This window comes from Tamandua tetradactyla, chromosome 1 (genome assembly GCF_023851605.1).
Source record: "Tamandua tetradactyla isolate mTamTet1 chromosome 1, mTamTet1.pri, whole genome shotgun sequence".
Lineage (NCBI taxonomy): Eukaryota > Metazoa > Chordata > Mammalia > Pilosa > Myrmecophagidae > Tamandua > Tamandua tetradactyla.
The window spans coordinates 130,879,649-130,897,000 of NC_135327.1; the positions used below are offsets into that span (position 1 = coordinate 130,879,649).

The 17,352-nt window shown below is 35.7% G+C and overlaps 1 long non-coding RNA gene across 1 annotated transcript in view; it reads right to left on the reverse strand.

Annotated features, from left to right (window-relative positions):
• Positions 1-8,116: 8,116 nt before the first annotated feature.
• The window catches only part of LOC143686535 (uncharacterized), a 29,594-nt gene continuing 20,358 nt past the window's right edge, over positions 8,117-17,352 (reverse strand). The window contains exons 2-3 of the long non-coding RNA XR_013177251.1: positions 8,603-8,661; positions 8,117-8,217 (exon numbers count right to left, since the gene is read on the reverse strand). This is a non-coding gene — a long non-coding RNA (uncharacterized LOC143686535). The remainder of the gene's footprint in view (positions 8,218-8,602; positions 8,662-17,352) is intronic.

A 17,352-nucleotide genomic window follows, 5' to 3' on the forward strand; every position in this document is an offset into this window, starting at 1 on the left:
TCAGAACACTATGTGACTTTCATTATTACTATAGCCATAAGAAAAATGATACAGAAATAATTCATTCATTCTTTTAGTAAATATGCTATGCATTTCTGATGAGAATGTAACAGTGAATAAAACAAATTTTCTGCCATCATGATGGTTACAATCTACTTGGGTAAACAGCACATTCAAACACTCTAATATTCAGAGTTCTTTGGTAGGAGATTTGTTTTGGCCATACAAAGTTATAGTTTAGTTCTTATACAAAGACTCAGGGTAGAATGTGAAAGTGAAATGTCAAGGTTGAAATCACCCATAGGTGCTTGCTAAAAGCAGCTCAGCTATAAGACAAGAAATACAGGAAAAAAAAAAAAGGAAAGAAATTGCAGCTTGTGCTCATACTCTGTGAACAAGATTATTCACTCCATTTTTTTCAATCATATTTAAATATAAAAGAATTGTAATGAATAATTTTCACTTTCAGTATATTTATTCCATACCATTAAAGTGATATGAAAAATAGCATTTTAATAGGTCGAACCAGATTTCTTCATATCAGTGAAGAAAATAAGTTAATAGGAGGTGAACAGTTAGCTCTTAGAGAGAAACAGATTGGGAAAATGTAGGAAAGGTATTTAAACACTAAGAAATAATATAAATTCAGAAGTGGAAAGAACAATAGAGAATAATGAAGAGGAGAAATATTTAAGGAGAAGCTAAGCAATGAAGTGAGAGGCTGACCCTTGAGGAGAAAGATATCAAATAAGAAATTCCCAGGTCTCGACACTGTGTGTGCATCTTTGTGTCTAATGTAATTGGGTTTGTATAGAAATTAAAGGTAAGATTATTTGCTCTGTGTATGGATTAGCATCGAGTAGTGAGAAAAGAATGGCAGCAGATGGTGAGATGCAAGGGAATTTGAAGAGTCACTGGGGCAGAAGCTAGGAGCCGGACCTGATCATGCAGCCAAGCTCTTGGGAATTTGCAGAAAATTTAGAGGAAATTGGGTGTCACATAGAACATTAAATAGTCTACTGAGGCAATTTTATCTAAATATCAAAGGAAAGTGTCTTTTGTTGTTATCTGTGGTGCGTCATATACTAAGGGACATATATTACAGAGGGATAAGCCGTATGACACATAATCATTGAGAAGACGTTCGGTGGTGGGGGTAGGCAGGAGATTAATGTATACTGAGCAACAACTAGGCACGAAATAGTGTGCTAGATACTTTACATTTTTTCATCATTGAACTTAAAAATAAACCTAGTCAGTTGTTATTAATATCCATGTAACAATATTAAGGGAGCTGAAGAGACTGATAACATGGCTAATAGTGATAGGATGGAATTATTTGCCTTCAAAGCCTGTGTCTCTCTACTGTGCCTCATTCAATGTTCATAAATATATAGAGTGAGAGTGTGATGGCCTAGGTAGGTTTTTATGGTGTGCAGAATATTACCACAAGGGAGCTGTCCCAGGTCCACTTAGGCTGGATGAAATCTGGAGGTCTGTATTCATTGGAGGGTGAAGGAGAGGATGAGGAGAAATGTGGGTGTGTGCTTGTGAGCCTGAGGGAAGGAAACAGGGGCATCACCCAGGGAGGAGCATGCTAAATTTCTGTGGGCCCAAGAGCCACAAAGAGCTTCACGAGAGTCATCTGATGGACCTCTGTCCTTGAGAAAACCAGGGCAGGTTACAAAGCTGGACCATGCAAGCAGCAGATTCTCAGCTAATTTTAGGGAGTTTTTTTCCTAATATTATCTTGTGTCAGATGTAATAGACAACAAGCAGTGATGTTATTGGTTTTTTTTCAATGACAAATTATGTGGTGTTTCTAAATAAATAGCACTAATTGCCTGGTTGGATGTCTTTTGTCCTTGATTTCCTCTTTCTAATGCCCTTGTGGGAAGCTTTACCGAGATTGCCTTTAGCAAAATAATGAAGTGAATAGAATTTGTCATTAGCTTTACTTTTTCTCAAAATCTTCACATTCAGTCAAGAATATTCTTTCTTCTTTTCTCTTTTTCTTTATCACATCAGATGCCAGTGCCTTCAACAATCCATCTTATTGTTATCAAAACAATAAGGTGGACAGATTTAAGACTGACTGTGGAATTTCAGGCATCATCCAATGCTTTGTGTTATTGTGAATAATCAGACCTTTTCTAGTACAAATTAAATCCAATTTAGAATTATGAAAAAGAGGTACATAGGAGTAAAAAAGTGAGCAATAGAAAAAAGAGATTATTCATAAGAAAATACGTGCAGCAAAAATATCAACATGGAGGTTAGCATTTTACTGTTTACATTCTGTTTTCACTGTAAATTCTAGAAGTGTTTTCAGAAATACTTCTTTGACACAGTATAAAAATGAACAATAGACAACATTATAGGAAATGGAGTGTGTATTTCTCTGAGCATCTGGCACAGGCATCTGTTGGAGATGGGATACCAGCTCATTGCTCTTTTTCTATGCGGAAGGTCTAATTAAGTAGCAGACAACCCTAGAAGCCCTAGAGTGTAGTTCAAATCAGTATCCAAAGGTTTATCTGTGTTCACAAACCTCTTAGATCAGTAATACTGAAGTGTGAATCTCAGCAAAACTGGCTCAAACTTTCATGCCTGGAATATGCAGAAGTTGAAAGAACTTTTGTGAGGCCCTATTGCTAGCTCCCAGGCATGATAGAGAATGACTAAGCTAGAAGAAATTTTAAGTTCAGTTCTCAGCTAAGGCTGTTATTTAAGTATGTTTAAACTAGCTCAGGTAAAGAATTGCATACATTTTTAAAAGTAATCCCCAGTGAGCAAGATTTTGCATTAGTATCTCACAATCTTTAGAATCAAAGAGCATGCCTGCTAAATTCCCTTCCTCCCTTTCGTTCATCCTTTCTTCCTCCTCTCTTTCTTCTTCTCTCCTTCTCTTCCCTCCCTCCCTTCTCCTCCCTCCTTCTTTCCATCATTCTTTCTTTCTGTCATGGTCAGGGACATGTGTCAACTTGGCCAAGTTGTGGCACCTGTTTGTCTGGTTGGGCAAGTCCTGGCCTGTCTGTTGCAATGAGTGATGCTTAATCTAATCGCGGGAAGCCTTTTAAGGAGGATTCAGAAGAGACAGATTACATTCCTGCTTCGGCTGGTGAGCCTCTCCTGTGGAGTTCATCCAGACCCTCCATTGGAGTCATCAGCTTCACAGTCTGCCCTGTGGATTTTGGACTCTGTATTCCCTGGTCACATGAGACACTTACAAATTTTATATTTGCGAGTGTTCCCTGTTGATTCTGTTTCTCTAGAGAAGCCTAACTAATGCACTTTCCTTCCCTCCTTCCCTCTTTCCCTCCCTCCCTCCCTTCCTTCCTTCCTTCCTTCCTTCCTTCCTTCCTTCCTTCCTTCCTTCCTTCCTTCCTCCCTGCATTTATTCCTCTATTTATTCTCATGAACAGGTACTGAACTGCTCCTCATGTACATTTGACTCCGTATATCTGATATTTGCCTCAACAATCCTTCTCCACTTAGCTCACCAGTAGTCTAAGTCATTTGTTTAGAGAGGTTTTACTCATAGGGTCAGCTTTCCTTATTTTTACTTTTCTAAAGGTATCCCTTCTATATTTTCTCATCCTACTTAGCTATGAGACTCAAGAAGACCTATTGAGAATATCCTAGGAATATTCTCTTAATGTTCACAGAATTAATTCTTCTGTGTATTCTTTCTCACTTCAATCTCTCTCATCTCTCATAAACTGGATTAAAGGTTATTTTTATTTTTAAATGATCTTAAGAATTTTTGATAAATAGAATCCCCCCAATGAATAACATTGAGAATGAAATAAAATACTTAATGAATGTTTTTATAATCTTATTATCTGATCCATGAACTATAAATGGAAGGGATAAAGGAAAGTGTTGATTAAAATTCAAAACATGGACTTTCTGGGCTTCAAGTCTGCAAGTGGGAAGTGATGGTAATTGGCACTAAGAGTACAGCACTCAAGATGAAGAACTAAACCAACATATAACATAAAACCAGTGTCTGAAATATGACCAGTCCCTTTCCCCCACCCCCCCAAAAAATGAAAGCAAGTTAACATCTTATGAATCCTGCCCAGAGACACATTTTACACTGGAGTGTGAGCTTACTGAGATGGTTAGCCCTAGAGACAGCATTGTAAAGGAAATATTGGTCCCATTACTGGGTATGGAATATAGTTAAGCTTTATAAGATCACCCTAACTTCCTATTTCAAGACCAGTTTCTTAACTTAGAATCTGAGTACGTGACTAGACAGAGAAGGGTATGTAGGAAATGAGAGGAATATACAAGAAAGAAGGAATGAAAACATTTCATGCCTAGCCTCTACATGTCAAAGTTCCAGAACACATGAAGACAAGGAATCTAATGATATAAACAAAGAAACATTAAATTGATAAATTAAAATAAGGGAAATGATGAAGAAGCAACATGCTAGGAAAAACAACATCAACAAGCAAAAAAAATAAATCTACTTCAAATAAAATCAATTAATAGAATAGTCTAATGAAATTTAAAATAAACTTGCTTAGACTATTTAAGAAATAAATGAAGAAATTACAGTTATTAAATAAATTTTGAAGAAAACCAGGCAGAAATGAAATAAGGAAGGGTGAGCATTTCAGTTTGCTAAAGCTGCCTTGAATGCAATATACCAGAAATAGATTGGGCTTTACAAAGGGGATGTATTAGGTTATAAATTTATAGTTTTAAGGTTTGGAAATGTCCAAATTAAGGCATCCAGAAAAAGATAACTTGATCTTGAAGAAAGGCTGCCTACATTTGGAACACCTTTGTCAGCTGGGAAGGTATGTGGCTAACATCTACTGGTCCTTGCTTCAGGTTCTTTGCTTTAGCTTCTGTTTCCAGTGACTTTTTCTTTAAGCATCTATCGGTCCTCAAGCTTCTCTTAGCTTATCATTTTCAAATGTCTATGTCTTGGTTTCATTTCTCTGCTCTCTGTTTGTTTTCTGTCTTTTATTTCTTTTTTAGACAATGCAAGTAAAAAGATTGAGACTCACCTTGAATTGGACAGGTGACCTCTCCATGGACACAACCTAATCAAAAGTTCCCACCTACAATTGGAAGGGTCACATCTCTATGGAAACAACCTAATCAAAAAGTTCCACTCAGGAATAGGTCTGCTCCCACAAGACTGGATCAGAAGAACATGGCTTTTCTGAGGAACATCATTTCAAACCAGAACAGGAGACATGAGAGATAATGAATATAAATCTTAGAAATAAAGCAATATATCCATTAAAATAAAACATTCAAGACATAGATTAAGCTCTAAATTTTATATAAAGTAGGAAATAGTAAATAGGAATATACTACTGATTTCATCCAAAACATATCACTGATGTATAAAGCGACAAATTAACAAAAATGAGACTCGTATTGGATACCTTGAAAGACTCCAAGAGTTCTAAAAATAAGTCTCCAATTTATTAGAGTCCTAGGTTAGAGATATATTAAAAGCAGACAAACAAACATCATCCAGACACATTAGGTAGAGCTTCAGACTTTCAGGGTATAAAGGGAATATTTCAAAAGTTACCAGAAAAATCAACAGTATAATGAGAATTAAACATACAGCAAACTTCTCTTCACCAACAGTGCATGCTGAAATATAACAAGATATTATGTTCAGTGGGATGATAAAAAGTAACTATCAATCTTTAAATTTATGCCCAGCCAAATTATCATTCAAAAGCAAGGAAAAATCAAAGATGCATTTAGACATATAAATTATGTATCTTAATAAACAGAGAAACCTGTTAAAGAAGCATTAAAATATATTTCAATAAAAGGGAAAATGAAAAGGAATATGAAAATAACAAAGATATTATAACTGACTAAATTAGTAAATTTAATTTACTATAAAAATAATACCTGTTTTTGTTGTAAATTAAGGTTAAATCTAAGAAAATCAAAAAAATAATTGGAACATTCAATGATGGAATAAAAATGGTAACATTTTTATGTTGAGGAAGAAAATAGCTTAATATCTTTATAGTTAAAAAATGTAATTAAGTATGCATGTTAAATGCAAATGCATGGATTAAGCGATTAGAAATAAAATTTATATTGTCTAAAGCATCTGTGAACTTTGAAAATGCTACTTAACTCTCAAAAGACAGAAAAGGGCTAACTATAAAAAAGTGAGATGGTAAAAGAGTCGCCAAACTTGTAGTGGGTAAGGATGGCAAGACGGCAGAGTAGGGACTCCAAGCTCCTGTCTGCCCAGAGAAACATTGAAAAACAAGCAGAAACTGTCATAATCAGCTTTGTCAGATTTGTGGAAAACCATCAAAGATTTACAGCAAACAATAAAAAGCTAAATCAAGAAAAAGTCAACTTGAAAATGATAGAAAAGCTGTTGATTTTGAGACTTGTGCTTGTGAAACCTAAGTTATACAGCAGAGAAGCTAAGCCAACCTATAGTTATGCCTAAGAGTTACTTCCAGAGAATCTCTTTTGTTGCTCAGATGTGGCCTTTTTCCCTCTAAACCCAATTCTGCAAGTAAAATCATTCCCCCCTCTACATAGGACATAAAATTCAGGCTGAAAATCTCTCTGGCAAAGGGAGATATGAATCCCAGGGATGAGCCTGCCCTGGCAGTGGGAGATCGACAATGACTGCCTGACCATATGGGGGAAATGATGTATCTGTAACAAAATAAGGCTGAGAGAGTTCAAATCAGGTTGAGAAGCTATTCTGTAGGGTACGCTAATGAAAGCTGAAGCTAGATATTGCAATTTATCAAGTTTTGCCAAACCCCAACCAAAACCATTCCTTCTAATTCTGAAGAAAACCTAGGGAATTATATAATAAATATATTTTAAACAAATAAATTTACACACACATATATAATTAATACATAAAAGTTCCATGTACTATGATTACTTTCCAGAAACCTACAAACTCCAGATGGGCTCCTGGGCCAGATAAGTGCTGAAATGCAGTAGGGCCAGCCTCTCCAGAACATCAACTAGTTCCAACCCCCTATCCCATATTATCAACCACTCTTTCTAACATGAACAAGTTAGAATGGTCATATTCCACATACCCTTAAAAATTGGAAGAAAGATCAAAGGGGAAAGAGGAGTTATAACAGAGAAGAGATGAATTAACAAATGAGTATGACTGCTGAATAATTATATTGCTGTTTCCTTTAGTCTCCAGTGCCTTGGTGCAGCTAGAAGGAAAAATCTAAAATTATGGAACTGTAACTCATACCAAACTCTGAAATCTATTCTATAACTACTTGGTACAATATACTTTGAAATTTATTGCTTTTTTTGTACATATGTTTGTGCTGATATGAAGATATTATGTACCCCAGAAAAGCCATGTTTTAATCCTGATCCAATCTTATGGGAGCAGCCATTTCTTTTAATCTTAATTCAGCACCATAGGTTGGAAACTTGATTAGATTATCTCCAAGGAGATGTGGCACACCCAATTGCAGGTGTGACTTTTGATTAGATGGAGATGTGACTCCACCCACTCCAGGTGGGTCTTGATTAGCTTTCTGGTGTCCATTAAAACAGGAAATATTTTGGAAAGAGTCATAAATGAGAGGGATGATAGAAGCCTCAGAGCTGACAGAAATGTCACAGCAGAGCTGACACAGAATCAAACACGAGGAGAACAGAGATGCAGATGTTTGGAGATGCTTAGAGTCCAGCAGACATTGCCATGAGATGTTAAGCAAGTCAAAACTTGGAGAGAGCCAAGGGAAGCCAAGATATGAAGCCAGCCCTGGAGAAGCAAAGTGAGGAACTCCACAGGAACAGAGGCTGAAAGCAATGGAACCCAGGAGCAAGGGACCAGCAGATGCCTGACACATGACTACCCAGCTGACAGAGGTGTTCCTGACCCATTGACCTTTCTTGAGTGAAGGTAACCTCTTGTTGGTGCCTTAATTTGGACCCTTTCACTTCCTTAGAACTGTAAACTTGTAATTTATTACATACCCTTCTACAATTCCCTTGTAAAAGGGAATTCCAGTTCTGGTGTATCACATTGCAGCAGCTTGCAAATTGATACAATATTGTATTTCACAATAAAACAATAAGACAACAATAATTAAAAATGGTAGGAAAGTTTTGTGGCATTTTTAATAGCCTTTGTATTACTCCTTTTCTGTAGTCTTGATGATGGCAGATCATGTTTTCAGTGTGGGATTCTAGTGTCTGGTTCTGGAGGGAACAGAGAAGACCTTAGTTGCAATTATTGTGTTGCCTATTCTAAATTGTCTAGAGCCCCTCTCATTCAAGGCACTCATCTCTGTTTTGCCTATCTTGGAACTCACACAGGGCAAAAAGGTAATTGTCATTGCTCAAATGACAAATTTTAAGAAGAATGAACAATCCACAACAACCTGATGCAAAAGTTATGGTTGCTACATACAATGCCTAAAGTCTGGCAGGAAAACCCGAGAGAGGTTTTGTTTTTGGAAATTATGACATTCCAAAGCACCCTTGTTTACAGGGGAGTTTAGAAAATCACACCTATATCTTGGTAAAGAAACATGCTCAGAAAGGAACTAAGAAGACCTCATGCTTTCAACTCAGGCAAACTTACCTCTAAGCTCACTGCAAGCCCGGGTAAGTGTTCAAGAAATCCTTCAGCACACGGCCAATCTGCAAAGCTGGGAGAGTTGTTAATTTTTTGTTTGTTTGTTTGTTATAGATTCTGGAGTTCAGAAGAATTGATGTTAAAACACTAGCTGAACACAAACTAAAGGAACAGAGTCTTCAGTGACCACAGGCCACAAGTAATAGAACTCTTTGCAAAAATAGTATGGAAAAGAAACTTAATAATGAGCAAATCATGAGAATGGGAAGAACCTGATTTCCAGAGTTGCCACATTATAATATCCAAATGTCCAGTTTTCAGCAAGCATCAAAAGGCATATAATGAAACAGGAAAGGACAGCCCATTTGAAGGAAGAAAATACAGTGACAGAAGCTATTCCTGAGGAAGCCCAGATATTGGACTTACTAGACAATGACTTTAAAACAAGGAGCTAAAAGAAAGCAGGGACAAAGAACTAAAGGAATTCAGGAAAGCAATGCATGAACAAAATGAAAATATCTGTATAGAGATAGAATTATGACAAATATCCAAACAGAAATTTTAGTGCTAGAAGTTACAGTAACTGAAATGAAAAAAAATTATTAGAAAGGATATTTCTTTATCCTGAATCATGGACTTCTTTTATTCAAAATTTTCAATTGACTGAAATAATAAATTCTTTAATGTTTAAATTTTCATGACACTTACATTATAACTGTCCTTTATTTCCTGTGCTCCTTTAGAGTAGTCAAATATGTCTTTGAAAACTTCTATGATTTCTTTCACAAGAAGGCGCTTTGCATCATTCTTAGATGAGAACTGGGATCAGCCATTTCTCCAAGGAGCTCTTATATTTTTGAGTGGGAAATGGTATGCAAGATTACCTTCTAAACTCCAGGGGTCTTTATTACTCTAAGGATAACATTGCATTGAGGTCATTTGAGTGTGCAGAGTTAGATATTTTATGTTTGAAATATGTGTGGTCTCATTCCTTTCAACTGCATATAGAATATGTTAACAATTTACCTCATTCTCATTCACAAAGAGACTAAGAAAATTTCAAACAATTTATTTCTCAGATATCACAGACTCTGATCCTATGTGCCAGATGGATTCTCCAGGAAGCCAAACATGAGATCAACTTTTTGTTTCTGCTAAACAAATTGGGATATTGGGAGCCCATTCAAAGAGTCCCATATGAGCAGTAATGGTTTAGCAGCATGGCCCAAAAGTTCAGACAGAACCCAAAGGAGGTAACAGCTGAGGACTACAAGTTAACCATAAACCCTGCAGAGGAGCAGTGTGTTATTTTTTCTGGTGGGACTGGGCAGCACATCTCAGAATCTGTCACATCACAATAAAATTAAGTAATTTCATCATACAGTTAATTAAATGTTGTGTTTCATAATTTAAAAATATATTTCTGTACAACTGAGGACATAATATTAGTGGACAGCTTCAAATTATGAAATAGCTAGGTCTAAATGACAATGAAAGTATTGCATATCAGGACTTAATTTTTCCTAGTCTTAAAAACTAAAATGTGAATATAATTATTTATTAAAAAGTATTAATATATTTTTCTTATATTTCATTTCAAATTTGATAGAAGTGAAACTATTTGATTTATTTAGATTAGAATGTAGTCTAAGACATTTTATGTTTGCCAGTTTATATAATTCTTGAATAATTTTAAAAGTTCATCCATTTACCAACTTTGGTCTTACTCAAGACATCCACATCAACTATTCACCTTATGATTATGCTAACAGAACTTCATTCATTGACAATTTACTGCCAAGTTGTGCTCATTGATCTGTTTTCCTTAATTTTTTGCATATAGCAGTTAAACAGTGCTTAATATATTTTTATATGATTGCAGTAGTATAGTACAAATTACAGTCACGTGTCATATCTTTTAAGACACTGGCAGGAAACAGACAGTCCTAGAAATAGTGTAATTAAGTTAAACTTAATGAAGAAATATTTACAAAGAAAATATTTTCGGAAGAATTAAGAGAACTGAGAAGAAATAGTGAAGTATTGAATGACTAGAAACAGTCCCTACCCCAAGCTGAAAGGGTAAGTAAAGAAGAATTTACCAGAACCCAGAGAATTATGGAGCTGTAGAAGAAGGTCCACTTGAGAGGAACTGTTTTATAGAAAGGGAAATAAAACCATAACCAAACAACAGCTCAGCAGGGAAGGAGTCTCATCCCATCCTTCAGTCTCCCGTCACTATTTCCAATCGACCAAATCCACTTGGAAGTCAAAAGACAAGGAAATATGGATGATTGAGTCCATAGAGAACAAGAACCAAAGGCACAGAGTAAGGTGAAAAAGAGAAGGCATGGAGGCAAATGGAAAATATTCAGTTCACTGGCACAAGTAACAAAATTACAGGTGGCTTGGACCTATTATGATTTACCACCTAGAGCAGGAGGATTACCATTCTTTGAACATATGGTGAGGATTAAAATCACCCTAAAATAAGGACTCTCTCAAAAGAAGACATGATAGAGGGTTTTGGCATAAGCAACCAGTTATGTCTTCCATATACATTGTGATAATAATAACAGCTTATGATCTGAGTTTACAATGAGATTTGGTATATAAACGTATTTCATCCACATAATGTTGAAAATGAGCTAGACTTCAAAATTTTAGAAAGAGAGAAATAGAATTTATTTGATGACTGTAGTGGAGTAATGCGAACTGGACTAACTCTCCTACCATGAACAACTAGAAAACTGTACAAGTTACGGAAGAATAGTCTTCTGGTTTTGCACAACGGAAGGTGTGGATTCATCCCTGAGAGAAAAAAATTAGTAAGTCAAAGTGGTGAGCTCTGTGATCACCATGGATTTCTGTCCGGAGACAATTTTTAGACTCTGGAGTCATAGAGAAGAAAGCCAACATAGCCTAGCTCTTTCACTGAGTTGAGGAGATGAATTGAGGAGAGAGATCTGAGTTGGGGAAGGCTGAGCTAGCTGACCATCATGGTTGAGAATATCACAGTGACTGGAGCAATGAAAAAAAGACCTCCTAAGGTTTAAATCCCAAAGACATCTAAATTGACACCCCTTGACTCTTCACTGAGTGATATTTTATGAACGTATAGGCTGAAACTTCATGAACAATAGAAACAACAAGGAAGTTGCATGTTGAATAAATCCTAGAGCTCACATAGGTTAAAGGAAGCATCAGTCTCTGTTCAGCTAGAGTGCTGAGTTTCCAGCCTCGTAGTAGGACTAAATTATCCTTCGAATAAAGCATTCTCTAGACTCACCCCATCAAATCTTACAAGCAGGCTTTAAAAATAACAAACTGATCCAGAAGTAACATAACTTTCTGTAAAAAAGCAAAGCTCTTTAGAGGAAAAACAGCAACAACAAACTCCAGACACTCAGTGATGTAATTTTTACAATGTGCAGAATTTAATAAAAAATGATAGTTTGGGAAAAAGGATAATTCTCTATAACAAGGGCAAAGCAATCAATTAATCAGAAATGACAGAGCTGATATAAAAGAGGGATTTAAAACAAATCCTATAAATAATATACAATCAGGGATTTATAGGAAAAACCAATATAATGAAATCATATAATTTCAGGATATTGGTAAATATATAAATATATAAATAAATACAAACATACACGTGCACATATAGGCAGAAAGGGATAGAAAAGGAGAAAGAACCAAATGGAACCTCTAGAACTGAAAAATATAATAATGGAAAAATTCACTGATTTATAATAATGGATTAACTGTTAAGACACTAGAAGTAAAGATCTGTAAACTTGAAGATGTGATAGAAGCTATCCAAATTGAAGAGCTGGAGAAAATCAGAAAAAAATATTAACTGAGGTTCAGAAACCTGTGTGACAAGATCAAGCATCATAATATTCATGTTATTGAAGTTTGTACAAGAAGAGGAAGGATAGATTAAAAAAAATATTTGAAAAGAACATTGGTCTATGTGTAATTGTGAAAAACTTGCAACTGGCACTCACTTTATTCAATGTATGGATAGATGAGTAAATGAATGGGTACAATCAATGAATAAATAATAGGGGAGGTAGATAAGGGGTATAGGATGCTTTGGGCTTTTTTTTTTTCATTTTTATTCTTATAAATTATTTTTGGAGTAATGAAAATGTCCAAAAATTGTAGTGACGAGTGCACAAGTATGTGATGAAACTGATCATACACTTTGAATGATTATATGGCATGTGAATATATCCCAAGAAAGTTGCATCAAGAAAATAGTGGGGGTGGGCCACGGTGGCTCAGCAAGCAGAGTACTTGCCTACCATGCCGGAGACCCGGGTTTGTTTCCCGGTGCCTGCCCGTATAAAAAAAAAAGAAAGTAGTGGTCTAAAATTTTTCAAATTTGATAAAAGCTATAAATCCATAAATCCAGTAAGCCCAATCAACCTCAAGCGAGATAAACATATACAAACACTCAAAACACACTCACTCACATGGCAATTAAATTACTGAAGGCCAGTAACAAATAGAAAACCTTGAGTTCCCTATGCCCAAGACATTATTTATATTGGAAAAAGATAAGCATTAGTGCAGACTTCTGGTCAGAAAGAATTCAAGCCCCAAAATAATGAAATATTTTTAAAGGGAGGGTAAACTGTTGATCCAAAATTTTTATTGAGTAAAAAATATCCTTAAAAATGAAGTCTAGCAGGCAGGCCATGGTGTCTCAGAGGCAACGTTCTCACCTGCCATGCCGGAGACCCAGGTTTGAGTCCCGGTGCCTACCCATGTGGAAAAAAAAAAGAGAAGTCTAGATGTTTTTTTCAGGCAAACAAAAACTGAGCGAATCCACTGCCAGAAAATCTGTAGTAAAAGAACTGTTAAAGGAAATCTCTCTGGGAAAGAAGGAAATGATACCAAGATGGACACTTTAATCAAAACGAATGATTGAATGGTATTGAATTTGGTATTGAATGTGACTCAGTATTAAGGACTGCTAGTGTTATATCCTTTAATTGATCACTTAAAGCTCATGGCAATGCATACAGTAGCCTCTCCTGCTCCGCTCTTCTCTCCAGGGTTCTGTCGCATTTCAGCTTTTGCCTGCTTCCTGTGGCTTTCTCTGAATTTCATTTCACTGACTGAGTTGGCCACACCTTAACTGAGATAACCGCATCATAAATCTTACTTACAAATGGGTTCACACCCACAGGAATGAATTAAGTATAAGAACATGTTTTTTGGGGGGTACATATAAAACACAGGTACCCCAGTATTTACATAGGGTTGCTCTGCTCTCTCCAGAACAGACCGAGGTCCCCACCACAGTGGGAGCACAGGTTGGCTCCACACCTCATGAGGGTGGAGGTGGGGAGGGGCCAAAGATGGGTACCATGTGCTTCTCCTATTGTCAGCCCTCACTCAATTTGACTACTCTCTGGCATTTTGAGGAAGACAGGTCTGCCAGTTTTTACTAATTGTTCAAAGATTCTGTGGGTGGGCAGCACTTTGAAGTGTTATGTCCCCATTTTTGTCAATTGGAACCAAAAAATTGCTTTTTATTAAAGGAAGTAATAGCTGTATTTTGAAGAACTAATGGAGTTTTAAACATCAGTCCAGGTCACATTCCAAGTGAAATAATTATAGCAACCAAGACTGCTTCCTACAGTCATTCACTTATTCATTAATTCACTCATTCATTCAAACTTTTTATAAGTAATTATCATTTCCTACTATATACCAAGCCCTTTGCAAGAGCTTGATATGTGTCAATGAATAATGTATCAGCATTAAATTACCTATTTTGATTACAGTTTGGATTGCATAAATGACAAGAAGAAAGCAGCTTCAGGCAAAATAATGTATTTAGAATGTTTATCTTGGTGTCATCCAATTTAATGTTCTATGGGTTTAATGTTGATGAATTATCCTGTGGCTCATTCTTGAAGGTTCTCTATCCCCAGTGTTTGCAAATTGGTAACATATAAGCTTATAATTTAAGTTGTTGCTGATGAATAGCTAATCTAAAAATGGCCACTTACAAGTTAAGAATATTACATTTTAATTAGAGGAATGTTAAAGTCTGTGGAGATGTCTAAGCTTAAGAAATTATTCATTAAAAATATACTATATTTAGGCAGGAAAGACAGTTAGAAAGAGAATGATTTGGGGGAGGTGATGATGCTATTCTGGTGCAAGCTTAGGACAACTTTTTCCCTAAATGACACATTTCTGAGTTTATTAGAGCTATAAGGACCATTCAAAATGTAAACTTAGACCCCTAGATTCAAGGAATACTGCAAAAGAATACTAGATGGGGTTAGCAACATTAAATAAGCATAATATAAGGAGATTTAATTCTCTTATGACATCATATGCTATGGGAATTAGGCAACATCCTCATCTCGGCATGATTCAGGAAGAAAAAAAGTATCCAGTGATATTTGTAAAGCTACCAAGTGATAAAATCTTGCCCACTTTTCTCCCAATTCCATTACTCTTCCATTACCCCAGACAAGCAGAAAAGTCCCTAATGCAATATTTATAGTAGTTAAAATATTCAGAACCTTGTGCTTTACAGAAAAAGGTCCCTATGCTTTCCATATCAATATGACTGGCTCCTATCAGGAGGAGTTCTTGAGATACAAAGAATAATAATATGATTATTATAATGTATAGTGAATGTCAGAAAGCCACTATTCACATAAAGCCAAATAAATCAAAGTTAAACAAATGTGCAGTTATTTATAGACATCATGCCTATGATGATGAAAAAATTTCGAAGTGAACCAGTGATTCACTTTTTTGGGCACTTTTATTTGATTTTATTTAACAAAGAACCTCTGAGAAATTATTAATATCATACATCAGTAGACTGCTTATTGCTGGGATCAACTTTAGGAAATTGATTTTCCTCCCTAGATTGTGGGATGATCTGAGGGTGCGCAATTTTTTATTGCATTTTAATTATATCCTTATCATAAAAAGCTAATGCTTATTCTGCACCAGGTATTCTTTGAGGTATTTTAGATGTATTGACTTAATTAATCTTAAAAGCAATCTTATGGGGTAACCACTTTTATTATCCTCTTCTAAAATTGAAGAAACAAAGGTAAATAAAGGTTAATGTAGTTTTCAATTAACTTGGCAGAGCTAGAACCCAAAGCTCAATAGGGTGGCTTGAATCTGCACTGTTACTGAGGAGACACTTCTGTTTTTAGAAGAGATACGTGTTGACATTACCAGCCCAAACATTTTGAACACAGACTAACACAGTCAAGGTTCCACCTTTAGGAAATCAATATCTACCCAAATACTTACCAATTGAAATTTCGGTTTAAAATTTTTGTTTGTTTTTTTCTTTTTTGCATAGGCAGGCATCGGAAATTGAACCCAGGTCCCCAGCATGGTTGGTTTAGAATTTTTAAGGATGGCATGCCTTAATATAAAGAAAGTTTAAAACTTTAAATTTTTAAACCTAAGGTTAAGTTAAAAACTTAAAGTTGTTTTTGACTTTAAAGTTAAGTTTTTCACTTTTAAGTTAAAGTGAAGCTGGATTGACAGAAGTAAATAAAGCAATTAAAAGGTTTTAATGGTCTACAGAGATGCGTTGGCCCTATAATATTCCTGTCCCTTTCTCACTCAGCCTTTCCATTTGTTTTTGCTGGAGATCCTGCCCATACTTCTTAAATTGATTGATGAGAAACATTTTCACTCAACAGAAAAATTGCAGGTTAAATAAAAAAATAATATCTATCAGTTAGTTAATTCCTAAATTAGGTAGTTTTGCTTAGGATTTTTTTTTTTTTAAGAGCAAGAAAGAGGTGCCTGCAAAAGAGAAATATAAATCATATTGAATTTGACTGCCAAGGTCAGGGAGATGAAAGTAACAATTAGAAATTGAAGCATATTCAGAGAAATATGGGAAATGTTTTGAAAATATTTTAAATACAAATATAATGTCCAGCTTATATACAAATACAAAGAAAAGAATACTCTCTACCAAGTCAAAGATGATGTAGGCATACTTAGAGAACGCAATATTAATGAATAAAATTGGAGAGTCTTTTGTGAAGTCAACAACTTCACTTTCCAGATCTCTTTTAGTCTTTACTTTTAGATTAGCTCGGTTGAATTACTTTTCTTAACCCAATACTCCTACATACCCAAGATTAACTACAAATATCAATAAACAACTAGAAACACTATACCCCCTTTAAGCCCAGAAAACTTCAGAAGAATCATCTCCAGTGCCTAAGAAAGATGGGAGCACACTGAAGGCGTATACATCCTGGCTTTGCATTGACAGCTTCATTAAGCATTTCATTCCACACCACTGACAGGTAACTGATTTCCTCTCAAGCTGGAGGGTGCCATGAGGCATTTATCAAAAGGAATTTGATTGCCTGCCCAGCTCTCCACCTGCTGCTTCCACCCTGTTTGCTGCCACTACGTGGGAATTAGAATCATGTTGAAGAAGCGTTTTGTCAGGGAGAGCTACAAATTAGTACCCAGAGAAAGAAAAAAGAAAAAACCTGCTGGTAATTTTATTTAATAAGACATCTTATTATAGTTAATAAGATATCTTATCAATATCTGAACTAATTGTCATATTATAGCTATATAACTTTAACCTAGACCCAGAGAATCTGCTTGGCACTGCAGTTTCGGATTCATACCCATGTGCTCTGCCAACCACCACCATCTAAATCAAATCTGTCTGTCTCTTCTTGAGAGGGTCTGGCCACTACAGAGCATTTTTACAT